General features: G+C 53.1%; 1 protein-coding gene and 1 long non-coding RNA gene across 4 annotated transcripts in view; one reads left to right on the forward strand and one right to left on the reverse strand.

Annotated features, from left to right (window-relative positions):
* LOC140106483 (uncharacterized) overlaps nucleotides 1-15,590 on the forward strand; it is a 30,764-nt gene extending 15,174 nt beyond the window's left edge. The window contains exons 2-3 of the long non-coding RNA XR_011850791.1: nucleotides 11,117-11,248; nucleotides 15,114-15,590. This is a non-coding gene — a long non-coding RNA (uncharacterized lncRNA). The remainder of the gene's footprint in view (nucleotides 1-11,116; nucleotides 11,249-15,113) is intronic.
* Nucleotides 1-16,900, reverse strand: part of GOLGA7B (golgin A7 family member B) — a 303,843-nt gene that overhangs the window by 94,063 nt on the left and 192,880 nt on the right. The gene's annotated exons all lie outside the window — the stretch shown is intronic.

Below are 16,900 nucleotides of genomic sequence, written 5' to 3' on the forward strand. Positions count from 1 at the left end.
TAGAACTATGGGGAGAGGGGAACTAAAACAGGGAGGCAGCAGGGGGAACTAGAAATATGGGGAGAGGGGAACTAAAACAGGGGGGCAGCAGGGGGAACTAGAACTATGGGGAGAGGAGAACTAAAACAGGGGGTCAGCAGGGGGAACTAGAGCTATGGGGAGAGGGGAACTAAAACAGGGGGGCAGCAGGGGGGACTAGAACTATGGGGAGAGGGGAACTAAAACAGGGCGGCAGCAGGGGGAACTAGAATAATGGGGAGAGGGGAACTAAAACAGGGGGGCAGCAGGGGGGACTAGAACTAGGGGGAGAGGGGAACTAAAACTGGGGGGCAGCAGGGGGGACTAGAACTATGGGGAGAGGGGAACTAAAACAGGGGGGCAGCAGGGGGGACTAGAACTATGGGGAGAGGGGAACTAAAACAGGGCGGCAGCAGGGGGGACTAGAACTATGGGGAGAGGGGAACTAAAACAGGGGGGCAGCAAGGGGAACTAGAACTATGGGGAGAGGGGAACTAAAACAGGGGGGCAGCAGGGGGGACTAGAACTAGGGGGAGAGGGGAACTAAAACAGGGGGGCAGCAGGGGGGACTAGAACTATGGGGAGAGGGGAACTAAAACAGGGGGGCAGCAGGGGGGACTAGAACTATGGGGAGAGGGGAACTAAAACAGGGCGGCAGCAGGGGGAACTAGAACAATGGGGAGAGGGGAACTAAAACAGGGGGGCAGCAGGGGGGACTAGAACTAGGGGGAGAGGGGAACTAAAACACGGGGGCAGCAGGGGGGACTAGAACTATGGGGAGAGGGGAACTAAAACAGGGGGGCAGCAGGGGGGACTAGAATTATGGGGAGAGGGGAACTAAAACAGGGCGGCAGCAGGGGGAACTAGAACAATGGGGAGAGGGGAACTAAAACAGAGGGGCAGCAGGGGGAACTAGAACTATGGGGAGAGGGGAACTAAAACAGGGGGGCAGCAGGGGGGACTAGAACTATGGGGAGAGGGGAACTAAAACAGGGGGGCAGCAGGGGGAACTAGAACTATGGGGAGAGGGGAACTAAAACAGGGGGGCAGCAGGGGGAACTAGAACTATGGGGAGAGGGGAACTAAAACAGGGGGGCAGCAGGGGGGACTAGAACTATGGGGAGAGGGGAACTAAAACAGGGGGGCAGCAGGGGGGACTAGAACTATGGGGAGAGGGGAACTAAAACAGGGGGGCAGCAGGGGGAACTAGAACTATGGGGAGAGGGGAACTAAAACAGGGGGGCAGCAGGGGGGACTAGAACTATGGGGAGAGGGGAACTAAAACAGGGGGGCAGCAGGGGGAACTAGAACTATGGGGAGAGGGGAACTAAAACAGGGGGGCAGCAGGGGGAACTAGAACTATGGGGAGAGGGGAACTAAAACAGGGGGGCAGCAGGGGGGACTAGAACTATGGGGAGAGGGGAACTAAAACAGGGGGGCAGCAGGGGGGACTAGAACTATGGGGAGAGGGGAACTAAAACAGGGGGGCAGCAGGGGGGACTAGAACTATGGGGAGAGGGGAACTAAAACAGGGGGGCAGCAGGGGGAACTAGAACTATGGGGAGAGGAGAACTAAAACAGGGGGGCAGCAGGGGGAACTAGAACTATGGGGAGAGGGGAACTAAAACAGGGAGGCAGCAGGGGGAACTAGAACTATGGGGAGAGGGGAACTAAAACAGGGGGGCAGCAGCGGGAACTAGAACTATGGGGAGAGGGGAACTAAAACAGGGGGGCAGCAGGGGGAACTAGAACTATGGGGAGAGGGGAACTAAAACAGAGGGGCAGCAGGGGGAACTAGAACTATGGGGAGAGGGGAACTAAAACAGGGAGGCAGCAGGGGGAACTAGAACTATGGGGAGAGGGGAACTAAAACAGGGGGGCAGCAGGGGGAACTAGAACTATGGGGAGAGGAGAACTAAAACAGGGGGGCAGCAGGGGGAACTAGAACTATGGGGAGAGGGGAACTAAAACAGGGGGGCAGCAGGGGGAACTAGAACTATGGGGAGAGGGGAACTAAAACAGGGAGGCAGCAGGGGGAACTAGAACTATGGGGAGAGGGGAACTAAAACAGGGGGGCAGCAGGGGGAACTGGAACTATGGGGAGAGGAGAACTAAAACAGGGGGGCAGCAGGGGGAACTAGAACTATGGGGAGAGGGGAACTAAAACAGGGAGGCAGCAGGGGGAACTAGAACTATGGGGAGAGGGGAACTAAAACAGGGGGGCAGCAGGGGGAACTAGAACTATGGGGAGAGGGGAACTAAAACAGGGAGGCAGCAGGGGGAACTAGAACTATAGGGAGAGGGGAACTAAAACAGGGGGGCAGCAGGGGGAACTAGAACTATGGGGAGAGGGGAACTAAAACAGGGGGGCAGCAGGGGGAACTAGAACTATGGGGAGAGGGGAACTAGAACAGGGGGGCAGCAGGGGGAACTAGAACTAGGGGGAGAGGGGAACTAAAACAGGGGGGCAGCAGGGGGAACTAGAACTATGGGGAGAGGAGAACTAAAACAGGGGGTCAGCAGGGGGAACTAGAACTATGGGGAGAGGGGAACTAAAACAGGGAGGCAGCAGGGGGAAATAGAACTATGGGGAGAGGGGAACTAAAACAGGGAGGCAGCAGGGGGAACTAGAACTATGGGGAGAGGGGAACTAAAACAGGGGGGCAGCAGGGGGAACTAGAACTAGGGGGAGAGGGGAACTAAAACAGGGGGGCAGCAGGGGGGACTAGAACTATGGGGAGAGGAGAACTAAAACAGGGGGGCAGCAGGGGGGACTAGAACTATGGGGAGAGGAGAACTAAAACAGGGGGGCAGCAGGGGGAACTAGAACTGTGGGGAGAGGAGAACTAAAACAGGGGGGCAGCAGGGGGAACTAGAGCTATGGGGAGAGGGGAACTAAAACAGGGGGGCAGCAGCGGGAACTAGAACTATGGGGAGAGGGGAACTAGAACAGGGGGGCAGCAGGGGGAACTAGAACTATGGGGAGAGGGTAACTAGAACAGGGGGGCAGCAGGGGGAACTAGAACTATGGGGAGAGGGGAACTAAAACAGGGAGGCAGCAGGGGGGACTGGAACTATGGGGAGAGGGGAACTAAAACAGGGAGGCAGCAGGGGGGACTGGAACTATGGGGAGAGGGGAACTAAAACAGGGAGGCAGCAGGGGGAACTAGAACTATGGGGAGAGGGGAACTAGAACAGGGGGGCAGCAGGGGGAACTGGAACTATGGGGAGAGGGGAACTAAAACAGGGGGGCAGCAGGGGGAACTAGAACTATGGGGAGAGGGGAACTAAAACAGGGGGGCAGCAGGGGGAACTAGAACTATGGGGAGAGGGGAACTAAAACAGGGGGGCAGCAGCGGGAACTAGAACTATGGGGAGAGGGGAACTAGAACAGGGGGGCAGCAGGGGGAACTAGAACTATGGGGAGAGGGGAACTAGAACAGGGGGGCAGCAGGGGGAACTAGAACTATGGGGAGAGGGGAACTAAAACAGGGAGGCAGCAGGGGGGACTGGAACTATGGGGAGAGGGGAACTAAAACAGGGAGGCAGCAGGGGGAACTAGAACTATGGGGAGAGGGGAACTAGAACAGGGGGGCAGCAGGGGGAACTGGAACTATGGGGAGAGGGGAACTAAAACAGGGGGGCAGCAGGGGGAACTAGAACTATGGGGAGAGGGGAACTAAAACAGGGGGGCAGCAGGGGGAACTAGAACTATGGGGAGAGGGGAACTAAAACAGGGGGGCAGCAGGGGGAACTAGAGCTATGGGGAGAGGGGAACTAAAACGGGGGCAGCAGCGGGAACTAGAACTATGGGGAGAGGGGAACTAGAACAGGGGGGCAGCAGGGGGAACTAGAACTATGGGGAGAGGGGAACTAGAACAGGGGGGCAGCAGGGGGAACTAGAACTATGGGGAGAGGGGAACTAAAACAGGGAGGCAGCAGGGGGGACTGGAACTATGGGGAGAGGGGAACTAAAACAGGGAGGCAGCAGGGGGAACTAGAACTATGGGGAGAGGGGAACTAGAACAGGGGGGCAGCAGGGGGAACTGGAACTATGGGGAGAGGGGAACTAAAACAGGGGGGCAGCAGGGGGAACTAGAACTATGGGGAGAGGGGAACTAAAACAGGGAGGCAGCAGGGGGAACTAGAACTATGGGGAGAGGGGAACTAAAACAGGGGGGCAGCAGGGGGAACTAGAACTATGGGGAGAGGGGAACTAGAACAGGGGGGCAGCAGGGGGAACTAGAACTATGGGGAGAGGGGAACTAGAACAGGGGGGCAGCAGGGGGAACTGGAACTATGGGGAGAGGGGAACTAAAACAGGGGGGCAGCAGGGGGAACTAGAACTATGGGGAGAGGGGAACTAAAACAGGGAGGCAGCAGGGGGAACTAGAACTATGGGGAGAGGGGAACTAAAACAGGGGGGCAGCAGGGGGAACTAGAACTATGGGGAGAGGAGAACTAAAACAGGGGGGCAGCAGGGGGAACTAGAGCTATGGGGAGAGGAGAACTAAGACAGGGGGGAAGCAGGGGGAACTAGAACTAGGGGGAGAGGGGAACTAAAACAGGGGGGCAGCAGGGGGGACTAGAGCTATGGGGAGAGGGGAACTAAAACAGGGCGGCAGCAGGGGGAACTAGAACAATGGGGAGAGGGGAACTAAAACAGGGGGGCAGCAGGGGGGACTAGAACTAGGGGGAGAGGGGAACTAAAACAGGGGGGCAGCAGGGGGGACTAGAACTATGGGGAGAGGGGAACTAAAACAGGGGGGCAGCAGGGGGGACTAGAACTATGGGGAGAGAGGAACTAAAACAGGGGGGCAGCAGGGGGAACTAGAACTATGGGGAGAGGGGAACTAAAACAGGGGGGAAGCAGGGGGAACTAGAACTATGGGGAGAGGGGAACTAAAACAGGGAGGCAGCAGGGGGAACTAGAAATATGGGGAGAGGGGAACTAAAACAGGGGGGCAGCAGGGGGAACTAGAACTATGGGGAGAGGAGAACTAAAACAGGGGGTCAGCAGGGGGAACTAGAGCTATGGGGAGAGGGGAACTAAAACAGGGGGGCAGCAGGGGGGACTAGAACTATGGGGAGAGGGGAACTAAAACAGGGCGGCAGCAGGGGGAACTAGAATAATGGGGAGAGGGGAACTAAAACAGGGGGGCAGCAGGGGGGACTAGAACTAGGGGGAGAGGGGAACTAAAACTGGGGGGCAGCAGGGGGGACTAGAACTATGGGGAGAGGGGAACTAAAACAGGGGGGCAGCAGGGGGGACTAGAACTATGGGGAGAGGGGAACTAAAACAGGGCGGCAGCAGGGGGGACTAGAACTATGGGGAGAGGGGAACTAAAACAGGGGGGCAGCAGGGGGAACTAGAACTATGGGGAGAGGAGAACTAAAACAGGGGGGCAGCAGGGGGAACTAGAGCTATGGGGAGAGGAGAACTAAAACAGGGGGGAAGCAGGGGGAACTAGAACTAGGGGGAGAGGGGAACTAAAACAGGGGGGCAGCAGGGGGGACTAGAGCTATGGGGAGAGGGGAACTAAAACAGGGCGGCAGCAGGGGGAACTAGAACAATGGGGAGAGGGGAACTAAAACAGGGGGGCAGCAGGGGGGACTAGAACTAGGGGGAGAGGGGAACTAAAACAGGGGGGCAGCAGGGGGGACTAGAACTATGGGGAGAGGGGAACTAAAACAGGGGGGCAGCAGGGGGGACTAGAACTATGGGGAGAGAGGAACTAAAACAGGGGGGCAGCAGGGGGAACTAGAACTATGGGGAGACGGGAACTAAAACAGGGGGGAAGCAGGGGAAACTAGAACTATGGGGAGAGGGGAACTAAAACAGGGAGGCAGCAGGGGGAACTAGAAATATGGGGAGAGGGGAACTAAAACAGGGGGGCAGCAGGGGGAACTAGAACTATGGGGAGAGGAGAACTAAAACAGGGGGTCAGCAGGGGGAACTAGAGCTATGGGGAGAGGGGAACTAAAACAGGGGGGCAGCAGGGGGGACTAGAACTATGGGGAGAGGGGAACTAAAACAGGGCGGCAGCAGGGGGAACTAGAATAATGGGGAGAGGGGAACTAAAACAGGGGGGCAGCAGGGGGGACTAGAACTAGGGGGAGAGGGGAACTAAAACTGGGGGGCAGCAGGGGGGACTAGAACTATGGGGAGAGGGGAACTAAAACAGGGGGGCAGCAGGGGGGACTAGAACTATGGGGAGAGGGGAACTAAAACAGGGCGGCAGCAGGGGGGACTAGAACTATGGGGAGAGGGGAACTAAAACAGGGGGGCAGCAAGGGGAACTAGAACTATGGGGAGAGGGGAACTAAAACAGGGGGGCAGCAGGGGGGACTAGAACTAGGGGGAGAGGGGAACTAAAACAGGGGGGCAGCAGGGGGGACTAGAACTATGGGGAGAGGGGAACTAAAACAGGGGGGCAGCAGGGGGGACTAGAACTATGGGGAGAGGGGAACTAAAACAGGGCGGCAGCAGGGGGAACTAGAACAATGGGGAGAGGGGAACTAAAACAGGGGGGCAGCAGGGGGGACTAGAACTAGGGGGAGAGGGGAACTAAAACACGGGGGCAGCAGGGGGGACTAGAACTATGGGGAGAGGGGAACTAAAACAGGGGGGCAGCAGGGGGGACTAGAATTATGGGGAGAGGGGAACTAAAACAGGGCGGCAGCAGGGGGAACTAGAACAATGGGGAGAGGGGAACTAAAACAGAGGGGCAGCAGGGGGAACTAGAACTATGGGGAGAGGGGAACTAAAACAGGGGGGCAGCAGGGGGGACTAGAACTATGGGGAGAGGGGAACTAAAACAGGGGGGCAGCAGGGGGAACTAGAACTATGGGGAGAGGGGAACTAAAACAGGGGGGCAGCAGGGGGAACTAGAACTATGGGGAGAGGGGAACTAAAACAGGGGGGCAGCAGGGGGGACTAGAACTATGGGGAGAGGGGAACTAAAACAGGGGGGCAGCAGGGGGGACTAGAACTATGGGGAGAGGGGAACTAAAACAGGGGGGCAGCAGGGGGAACTAGAACTATGGGGAGAGGGGAACTAAAACAGGGGGGCAGCAGGGGGGACTAGAACTATGGGGAGAGGAGAACTAAAACAGGGGGGCAGCAGGGGGAACTAGAACTATGGGGAGAGGGGAACTAAAACAGGGAGGCAGCAGGGGGAACTAGAACTATGGGGAGAGGGGAACTAAAACAGGGGGGCAGCAGGGGGAACTAGAACTATGGGGAGAGGGGAACTAAAACAGGGAGGCAGCAGGGGGAACTAGAACTATAGGGAGAGGGGAACTAAAACAGGGGGGCAGCAGGGGGAACTAGAACTATGGGGAGAGGGGAACTAAAACAGGGGGGCAGCAGGGGGAACTAGAACTATGGGGAGAGGGGAACTAGAACAGGGGGGCAGCAGGGGGAACTAGAACTAGGGGGAGAGGGGAACTAAAACAGGGGGGCAGCAGGGGGAACTAGAACTATGGGGAGAGGAGAACTAAAACAGGGGGTCAGCAGGGGGAACTAGAACTATGGGGAGAGGGGAACTAAAACAGGGAGGCAGCAGGGGGAACTAGAACTATGGGGAGAGGGGAACTAAAACAGGGAGGCAGCAGGGGGAACTAGAACTATGGGGAGAGGGGAACTAAAACAGGGGGGCAGCAGGGGGAACTAGAACTAGGGGGAGAGGGGAACTAAAACAGGGGGGCAGCAGGGGGGACTAGAACTATGGGGAGAGGAGAACTAAAACAGGGGGGCAGCAGGGGGGACTAGAACTATGGGGAGAGGAGAACTAAAACAGGGGGGCAGCAGGGGGAACTAGAACTGTGGGGAGAGGAGAACTAAAACAGGGGGGCAGCAGGGGGAACTAGAACTAGGGGGAGAGGGGAACTAAAACAGGGGGCAGCAGGGGGGAATAGAACTATGGGGAGAGGGGAACTAAAACAGGGGGGCAGCAGGGGGGACTAGAACTATGGGGAGAGGGGAACTAAAACAGGGGGGCAGCAGGGGGAACTAGAACTATGGGGAGAGGGGAACTAAAACGGGGCAGCAGGGGGAACTAGAACTATGGGGAGAGGGGAACTAGAACAGGTGGGACTAGAACTATGGGGAGAGGGGAACTAGAACAGGGGGGACTAGAACTATGGGGAGAGGGGAACTAGAACAGGGGGGCAGCAGGGGGGACTAGAACTAGGGGGAGAGGGGAACTAGAACAGGGGGGACTAGAACTATGGGGAGAGGGGAACTAGAACAGGGGGGACGAGAACTAGGGGGAGAGGGGAACTAGAACAGGGGGGCAGCAGGGGGGACTAGAACTAGGGGGAGAGGGGAACTAGAACAGGGGGGACGAGAACTAGGGGGAGAGGGGAACTAGAACAGGGGGGCAGCAGGGGGCACTAGAACTAGGGGGAGAGGGGAACTAGAACAGGGGGGACTAGAACTATGGGTAGAGGGGAACTAGAACAGGGGGCAGCAGGGGGGACTAGAACTAGGGGGAGAGGGGAACTAGAACAGGGGGGACTAGAACTATGGGGAGAGGGGAACTAGAACAGGGGGGCAGCAGGGGGGACTAGAACTAGGGGAGAGGGGAACTAGAACAGGGGGGACGAGAACTAGGGGGAGAGGGGAACTAGAACAGGGGGCAGCAGGGGGGACTAGGGGGAGAGGGGAACTAAAACAGGGGGGCAGCAGGGGGGACTAGAACTAGGGGGAGAAGGGGAACTAGAACAGGGGGGACGAGAACTAGGGGGAGAGGGGAACTAGAACAGGGGGGCAGCAGGGGGAACTAGAACTAGGGGGAGAGGGGAACTTTAACAGGGGGGTAGCAGGGGAGACTAGAACTAGGGAGATAGAGGAAATAGAACTGGGTCCTGCAGGGGGGGGGGGTTTCTAAATATGGGGGCAGGGGGGGGGAATAGAACTGGGGGCAGAAGGGGGGAATAGAACTCAGATCATGAGAGGAGGGTGGAATAAAACTGGGGGTAGAAGGGGAAATCTAGGGGCAGGAGGGGGAACTAGAACTGGGGGAAGGAGGGGGGGGACTAGAATCAAGGATCAAGGGTTTCGGTTAATAGTGTGGTCCCCTGAAGGGTAGCAGTATGACAATGCGGCCCTCGGAACGAAAAAGGTTGTGCACCCCTGGCCTAAAGTGTGAACAGTGGGACCTAGATGGATGACAGTGTGTCTGCCTGGAGGACAGAAGGGCCTACAGTGACCAGAGTGGGGCCTGGATCTAGGACAGAGTGGCCTGGATGTAAGACAGGGGGGCTTGTAAGAGGAAAGAGGGGTCTGGATGTAGTCAGAGGAGCCTGGGAGAGAATGGGGGCCTAGAAGGATGACAGAGGGGCCTGGAAGGAGGACAGGGAGGCCTGGAAAAGAACAGGGGGGCCTGAATGTAGGAAAGACTAGGCCTGAAAGTAGGAAAGAAGGGGCCTGGAAGGGCGGAAGTGATGACGGAGAGGCCTAAAGAATGACAGAGGAGCCTGGAAAGGAAAAGAGGGGCCTGGAGGGAGGACAGAGGAGTTTGGGGGAGGAGGACAGAGGAGTCTGGAGGAGGAGGACAGAAGAGTTTGGGAGAGGAGGACAGAGGAGTCTGAGTGAGGAGGACAGAGGAGTCTGGCGGAGGAGGACAGAGGAGTCTGGAGGGAGGAGGAGAGAGGAGTCTGGAGGGAGGAGGACAGAGGAGTCTGGAGGGAGGAGGAAAGAGGAGTCTGGAGGGAGGAGGGCAGAGGAGTCTGGAGGGAGGAGGGCAGAGGAGTCTGGAGGGAGGAGGACAGAGGAGTCTGGAGGAGGGGGACAGAGGAGTCTGGAGGGAGGAGGGCAGAGGAGTCTGGAGGGAGGAGGGCAGAGGAGTCTGGAGGGAGGAGGGCAGAGGAGTCTGGAGGAGGAGGACAGAGGAGGAGGAGGACAGAGGAGTCTGGAGGGAGGAGGACAGAGGAGTCTGGAGGGAGGAGGGCAGAGGAGTCTGGAGGGAGGAGGGCAGAGGAGTCTGGAGGAGGAGGAGGACAGAGGAGGAGGAGGACAGAGGAGTCTGGAGGAGGACAGAGGGTTCTGGAGGGAGGAGGACAGAGGAGTCTGGAGGAGGAGGACAGAAGAGTTTGGGAGAGGAGGACAGAGGAGTCTGAGGGAGGAGGACAGAGGAGTCTGGCAGAGGAGGACAGAGGAGTCTGGAGGGAGGAGGACAGAGGAGTCTGGAGGGAGGAGGGCAGTGGAGTCTGGAGGGAGGAGGGCAGAGGAGTCTGGAGGGAGGAGGGCAGAGGAGGAGGAGGACAGAGGAGGAGGAGGACAGAAGAGTCTGGGAGAGGAGGACAGAGGAGTCTGAGGGAGGAGGACAGAGGAGTCTGGAGGGAGGAGGACAGAGGAGTCTGGAGGGAGGAGGACAGAGGAGTCTGGAGGGAGGAGGGCAGTGGAGTCTGGAGGGAGGAGGGCAGAGGAGTCTGGAGGGAGGAGAGCAGAGGAGTCTGGAGGGAGGAGGGCAGAGGAGTCTGGAGGAGGAGGAGGAGGACAGAGGAGTCTGGAGGAGGACAGAGGGTTCTGGAGGGAGGAGGACAGAGGAGTCTGGAGGGAGGAGGACAGAGGAGTCTGGAGGAGGAGGAGGACAGAGGAGTCTGGAGGAGGAGGAGGACAGAGGAGTCTGGAGGAGGAGGAGGACAGAGGAGTCTGGAGGAGGAGGACAGAGGAGTCTGAGGGAGGAGGACAGAGGAGTCTGGAGGAGGAGGAGGACAGAGGAGTCTGGAGGAGGAGGAGGACAGAGGAATCTGGAGGAGGAGGAGGACAGAGGAGTCTGGAGGAGGAGGAGGACAGAGGAGTCTGGAGGAGGAGGAGGACAGAGGAGTCTGGAGGAGGAGGAGGACAGAGGAGTCTGAGGGAGGAGGACAGAGGAGTCTGGAGGGAGGAGGGCAGTGGAGTCTGGAGGGAGGAGGACAGAGGAGTCTGGGTGAAGAACAATGTAGTTTTGTTATTGGGGGTGTGTGCTTGATATATATGGGGGCACAGTGTGGTCGGTTGTGTAGGTGGGTATTATTTAGGAGAATTTTTTGGTACATTGCAGTGACATCCAGGTGATATTATACTGTAAGTGACTGTGGTTTTCCTTAGTTACATAGACATGTGCAGTTTTGGAGATGAAGACATCCAGACAATTGGTGGAAAATTCTGCAGCCATAGGTCATGATAGGGAGAAGTCATCAGCACTTTTGGACCAAAAGGATAAGACGTGTCACCTGTGAGGTAACAGATCCAATTGGGGCTGACACTTACACCCCTGAACACACCCCGGCCCCACAAAATCAGGGGTAACTCTTATAACATACCCAACATTAATTCCATGACATATGGCCACTGCCTCAGTTTATAAACAGAAGCCAAGCGAGAGAGGGAAGGAGAACTTCTGTATCAGCTATTCCATTGCCTCCCAACCAGTACCGAAATATTCCCTGATCTCAGACTCTTACAATGTAGGTAATGTTTCTATGTAGCAAGAGAGGGGGCCCCCACCATCAATTCCTCTGGTGGGCCCCAGGCACCCCAGTCTGACCCTGGGTGGACCCCAAAATAATTTTGTCCGATGGGCCCAAATAACTCCAGTTCAACACTATTTGTTTTCTTTTTGAGGGGGGTCAGACATTTTATAATGGGACGGGGCTGGGTCATGTATGCAAAAGCTAAGGTATGACTGGAAGGCTATCCCAGAGCCCTGTACATTTGGGAGGTGCCCTTTAAGTGATGGGTCCAAATGGTACCAAATGAATATCAGAATGAGGTCTTTTGAGATGTGGTCAACTTTTTAAGATGTTTTGACCACAAAGACAGCTCTATATGGATGAGAAACCTTAAAGGAGCCCCCGTCGTTGTGGGCTTCAAATCCTCATGAACAAATCCTTTTAATAGATTTTTGATAATGTCCTTAAAATGTGATGAACTTATAACAATTTCATGACTTATATGTTTTAAATGCATCACTTTTGGGATTTTCTTATACATTTATTCGGATAAAGGAGCCGTCAAGAAATATATTTTTGCACATATTTCAAATCCATATCTAAGCCCCCGGTGGTTATAAAGGACCACAACCCAGGAGGCCCCCAACATTATCCAATTATAACAATCTCTCTGACATTTACTATCTTTCAACATGTGACGGAGGACCATAACTTTTGTAAATTATATGACACAGAGGGACGGATTGACCTGCCCGAGGCCCCGTATTTCCCGTCACCGTTGTTCAAAGGGGGAACCAAGATGTTGATTCTTGCCGCTTCATTACTAATGGAAAATGTAAACCATATGAATACTAAGGTATAAGCCGGTGCCTGTTGTAATACACAGGGAAGTGTAAAGGTCACACATGACTGCTCCCCTCCCCCACTACTAGGAATATGAAAGATTGATTATCTCACAGCTACACCAAGATGGTCCCTTTCACCGGCAAAATCCTGACGGGAACACACACCAAGCCGCGGAGATGTTTTATAGGAATTCTCCATAAATCCTTCGCTGTAGACCTCCACCATAAGACGTTGTCCAGACAATGGAGAAGTTGATTTAACCCGATGATTTCGACATGGGAAGACAATCAGAAAAATAAATAAGAAACAGCTCCGACTCTAATTTGTCTCTATCAAAAGTATAACGTGTACACAATTTGTTCTGGCAAAGGACCAAGGGAGTCAAAAACCCTCTCGGAACGTCACTGGATCGCAATCAAAGTTGAATCCGAGACGTTAATTGAAAACTCAAGTCGTTTTGTTACCGGATCTCGACCGCTTGGCAGAGCTAAGGAGGCGCTGGATCCACGCCAGATGTTCCTTCATCTTCCAGGAGGAGGACAAAAACAAGATCTTCTCATTTTTATGTTTTCAATATTAAGGAGGTGCTGAGGGAATAGTCACACCAAGACGTTCCAACAGGCAACTCATCCTCGTAACATAATATTCAAAATGGCACTCGGTAGATTGGGAGATTCATATCGTATGAGGCACAGGAACATTGATGGTGCTTTGGATCTTGCAATTGGACCCCTATAAATGAGTAGAACCAGTGACCCTAATTAATAGAAGGATGGTGGGAGAATTAACGAGCTTCATTGAGAAGGAGGCCAAAGTATTTGCAGTGCTCTAAAGTGAGGCAACTACTGAGATGGTTACAACAGCCTTCCCCCAGGTGAGCCATGCACCTGACTGGCTGGTGTTAGGAGTGGGATGGCTTCATACCTTAAACAGTCCAACCGAAGCTTTCACTAGAATCTCAGAACGGAGACCCAAAGAAGAAGACAAACGAAAGACCCCAAACCCAGGGCAGAGGCCCTTCCGTTATCACTTCTGTCTCTGGAACGTTCTAGGGAGCCAGCCAATCAGGCTGAATTTTCAGCCTGAATTTTACCAGGCATCTACACAAGACATATTTGAACATAATAAAAAGTAAACCATGTAAGAACAATAAACACTAAAATATACTCTCTCTGGGCAGTAGATGTCAGCCTGGGATAATCACATGATAGCGGAGCGTGATTCTTAAAGAGGAACTGTCACCTTAAAAAAAGGTTACTAAAGAAAGCAGCTCCTAGGGCTACACAGGATGTAGTAGTGTTAAACTGCTAGCTTTATCGGAACCCTCCTTTGACACAGCCTTTAAGGAGCTTTAAAATGACATGGGAGAGCTGGACTTCTCCAGCCGACCACAAGAACCTAACTAGCTAAAGCAGGGGTCCCCAAACTATGGCCCGCGGGCCACATGCGGCCCGCGGACCGTTTCTTTGCGGCCCCCATCGCATCCGGCCGCGGCCACCGGCAGTCAGGCAGGGGCCTCCGTCCATCCGGACAGGAAGCTCCTGCCCGTCACGGTATAGTGCTCGATGCGGCCGTTTCCGGCCGCTCGAGCACTATTATTGCAGGTGGAGCGATGTGGCCGGAAAACCACCCCGGCGCACATCGCTCTTTGTACCTGCATGAGCGGCCGTGTGATGACATCATCACGCGGCCGCGCACCTTTTTCTGTCCGACAGCCTCAAGAAGAAAGAAGACGCAGGAGCCAGAGGTGAGTGTAGGATTTTTTTTTTTTTTTTAATAAAATTATTGTGCCGGCCGGGGGACCCTAATATAGGAAACAATGCATTATGGGAGCAACATATAAAACAACTAATGGTGGGGGGTATATAAATTAACTAATGGTGCGGGGGGGACATATAAAATCACTAATGGTGGGGGGAGGGACATATAAAACAACTAATAGTGGGGGGTATATAAAATAACTAATGGTGCGGGGGGGACATATAAAATCACTAATGGTGGGGGGAGGGACATATAAAACAACTAATAGTGGGGGGTATATAAAATAACTAATGGGGGAACATAAAACAACTAATGATGCGGGGTGGGACATATAAAACAACTAATGGTGGGGGGGTATATAAAATAATTAATGGTGGGGGGACATATAAAACAACTAATAGTGGGGGGGATATAAAATAACTAATGGGGGGGCATATAAAATAACTAATGGTGCGGGGGGGACATATAAAACAACTAATGGTGGGGGGGGATATAAAACAACTAATGGGGGGGCATATAAAACAACTAATGATGCCGGGGGACATATAAAACAACTAATGGTGGGGGGGTATATAAAACAACTAATGGTGGCGGGGGACATATAAAATAATTAATGGTGGGGGGACATATAAAATAATTAATGGTGGTGGGACATATAAAATAACTAATGGTGGGAGACAGTCTTGTAATTAATGGGGGGGGCAGCATGGGAAATAATTAATGGAGAGGCGTCCCAGTATATTTAATAATTAATTGACCCAATTAATTAATTAATTGGGCCAATATATAAAATAGTTCACAAGGGGGTGCAGTATATTAAATAATTAATTAAGGGGTGGCCCAGTGTATTACGGATGCGGTCAAATGTACCGCTATTTATCCGGCCCTCCAATGGTCTGAGAGGGACAGTGAACGGCCCCCTATGCAAAAAGTTTGGGGACCCCTGAGCTAAAGAATAAAGTACAGACCTGACATCGTACTACAGATAATTATTTTGCCTGTCTGCATCATCAACATGGTCCAATCTGACTTTTCCTTTTATACAGTTTTGAACACCCATTGTAATGAATGGACCAGGTAGACAAGACAGTGAGCTCTAATTCTGAACCCCCCCAACAGCCCTACCCTAGGTAGTATGGGACAACTGGTCATCAATCCCTCCCCAGGCCAAAGTTCAGAACACCTAGACAAGAACAAAACAATACAAACAAATAAGAATGGTTGCCAAGCCGGGTCACAACAGAGAGAACAAACAAAGTGAAAAATTACAAAATGAAAGAGAAGTCTGAAGGTGTCCGAGGTCAGGATACATGGAACGTAAGAAACAAAGTCTCTGACAAGGAATGGAGCTAGCTGAGAGTAACCAGCAGTGACAGTAGGTTAGGAAGGACTAATTTGTCATCTCAGAATCCACTCACAAAAATGATTAGGTCTGATCCAAACAACACAGGAGGTCGGTAATTAGTGTGCAAAACGTCAATCACATCGGGTTAACACCCTGTAAACTAGAGCTAATGCTGCACGAAAGAGGCAGGGGGTGTATTAAACCAATCCAAAAACAGCATAGAGAGCTAAAGCCATGTTCACACTGCAGATACAATCAGCGCCTCCTTAGCTGTATACCACAGGATAACGCTGACACAGAGGTTACACCCATGTATGAGGACTAAGCTGCAGGTACTGAGGAGAGGAATGGAATGGCTGGATTACAGTGCAAGGACGGGTTATCCACCTTATTCAGCTTATCCACCTCAGACAACTAAATACAATGTAAAATACATGAATGGACAGTACAGAGATCTTCCTAATGATCGACCTGTGGCCAAGAAATGGGGACATACACTACATCCAGAGCAAGGTGGGCAGGATTCTTTACTGTAAGAGGAGCGACACTATGGAGTTCTCTGCCCCTTAATCCTGTGATGATTGATACATTGTACAAGTCCCCGAGAATAGGAGAAAGGTTTCAGCGCTTGATTTTCATCGGGACACTTCAGTATCAAGGGACGGTAGAGATCGTCCAAATTGCAGAGCCCTTATGTTATCTTTGCCCTCCCTTCTCAGGTTCACCTTACTCCCAGATCCATTTATTAGGTTTATTTTACTGTTTTCTGGCGTTATCTAAAAACTTCACAAAAATATTGATTTTTAAATGGCCGCTCGCTCAATAATAGTACCTTAGACTCATTACGCTGATAGCCTATCAGATGAGGTGTTTGCACAGTGTTAACATTAAAGCTAATGCCCCTTTATTCTGGATTCTTCACTGAGCCGTGAACCCCGGGCCCATCCGGCTTTCCCATCAGTCACATTCTGAGATTATAAGGGGAGTGAAAAAAAACATTTGGCCGAGGGAAGTTCATTTATATCATTGCCTAAAGGGAAGATTTTAAAAATATTATTTATATAATATAAATATATATATTTAGATTTTTTTATTTATTATGTAGGGTTCTGATCAAATAGAAATTTTCATGTGTGTTCTACAGAGTTTTTTTCACTTACCAAACTCAACCCACAAAAAAGAAATGAAATTTTGGACCATTTAAGGTCTTAAAGGGAACCTATCATCAGCAATTGGTCTATATAAACCACTCCTTGTATATTGTCAAACTGTCAGGATTCAGGGGTAGTGGACCCACTGAGCCACCGTAGACGATGACATAAGCTGACATCGTGGTGGTATCCGGTTTTCCCCAGAGCCCGCAGCAAAATGGGTTGGACTTGCGGCGGCGGGATACCACCAAGTCATTTCAGAATTGTGAGGCAGAGACGGAGTTGGGGACAGGCAGGAGGTCATGACAGGCAGCACGGGATCAGAGTCGGAGATCTA

Source organism: Engystomops pustulosus, chromosome 11, assembly GCF_040894005.1.
Source record: "Engystomops pustulosus chromosome 11, aEngPut4.maternal, whole genome shotgun sequence".
Lineage (NCBI taxonomy): Eukaryota > Metazoa > Chordata > Amphibia > Anura > Leptodactylidae > Engystomops > Engystomops pustulosus.